Source organism: Rousettus aegyptiacus, unplaced genomic scaffold (genome assembly GCF_014176215.1).
Source record: "Rousettus aegyptiacus isolate mRouAeg1 unplaced genomic scaffold, mRouAeg1.p scaffold_m13_p_10, whole genome shotgun sequence".
NCBI lineage: Eukaryota > Metazoa > Chordata > Mammalia > Chiroptera > Pteropodidae > Rousettus > Rousettus aegyptiacus.
In genome coordinates, this window is record NW_023416285.1 from 98,464,534 (window position 1) to 98,466,182 (window position 1,649).

At 52.2% G+C, this 1,649-nt stretch overlaps 1 pseudogene; it reads left to right on the forward strand.

Moving 5' to 3' along the window:
* Window positions 1-208: 208 nt before the first annotated feature.
* LOC118609124 lies at window positions 209-327 on the forward strand (annotated as a pseudogene).
* The last annotated feature ends 1,322 nt before the right edge of the window (window positions 328-1,649 follow it).

Below are 1,649 nucleotides of genomic sequence, written 5' to 3' on the forward strand. Positions count from 1 at the left end.
CAGCAAGCCGCTCGTGAGGCTGGAAAGGGGGGCACCGAGGCGTCTGGGTGTTGGGGAGCCCTCTGCCCTGGGATCGGGGGGCCTGTCTCCCGCTCGGGCTCTGCCTTCAAGAAGCCTGGGACCTGGGACGCAGCACCGCGCTTTCTTAGCCTGGTTTATTGCTCACCACGACTAATCATCAGGGAAACGCAGATCAAAACTACAATGCGTCCACAGCCACGCCGCCCTGAATAAGCTCAACCCGGTCTGATCTCGGAAGCTAAGCAAGGTCGGGCCCGGTTAGTACTTGGATGGGAGACCGCCTAGGAAGACCAGGTGCTGTAGGCGTAAAAAATAAAAAATAAGGGACTGTAAGCTGACAAGGTCCATGCAACCTATGAGGTCAACCAAGGTACCACCTCACTCACACCTGTCAGCATGGCCGTCATCAGTAAGGCGAGGAACAGCGAGTGTTGGTGGGGGCGTGGAGGAAAGGCCGCCCTCACACCCTGCGGGCGGGGACGTGGGCCGGTGTGGCCTCACGATGACCCAGCAGCCTCTCCTCATTCACCCAGAAAGGTACATGCGCCCCGATGTGCACTACAGTGCTGTCCTGTCCACAGCGCCCTTCACCTGAGTGGACAAGGAGGAGTCCACTCGGCCATGGGGAAGGGCGACACCCCGCCGTCTGCGCAGCGAGCCAGGTGAACGAGGTCAGGACCCCTACGCTTCCGCTCGTCCGTGGGATGTGAAACAGAAAGCAACAGACGAACGGACAGACGGACACACAGGCGTGGGACGGAATGGCGGGTCCCACAGGGGACGGGCGGAGACTGGACGGGGTCGAGTGTGCGGCGCCGGGTGGAGGCCAGGCTTTGGGAGGCGGGCGCGCGAGGCAGTGGACACACTACGCGCGACGGAGCCGTACACCTGAGACTTGGATGATGTCTCTAACCGATGCCGCCCCAATCCGTTTAATTAAAAATGCAGAGGGAGAAAGACGACGAAAACAAGCCTGGACCACTTGCGGCATCTCGGGGTAATTGAAATAGCTGGATGGTCTTTCTTAACTAATTAGATTACAGGTTCCTTAAGCCTCAGGGCAATTTATTACAATTTCTACTACCTATGACCGTGATCCACACGAACCTCACAATCGGAAGTCGCTGTTAAATTTAATTTAGCCTGTGGTCGATTTGTTAAACAAATATCACATTATTATTATTTTTTTGTTAACGTAGCGGTCATTTTCTTATTAAGTAGAAGGCTTTACAGGAAGGGCTACTCACCAAGGAAACGATGTTCGGATGTTGATTTTTTCCGGAGAGTGATTCAACTGCTGAAAAACCAGCTCCAGATTTCCTGAAGACATGGTTTGCATGAACAGCTACAAGCGAGGGCGCGCGCCAGGCTTGATAACGGTCAGTTAAAGTCGTTCCTTGTACGTTCGTCTTCTTAAATATTTTTTTTTTCTTAAAATTGAGATTACTGATGCCATCTGCGTAGGTCACGTTCGCTTGACTTACGCAGCTATAGATATTTTAATTCGTTTCTGTACAGTTATACCGAGTCTCAGTAAGTAGTAGTTGGCTACTGAGGAAGTGTGAAAATTATATTACAAAGAGGTTAATAAAAAAGGGTGAAGATGATATTGCAAACAGGTGCATGGG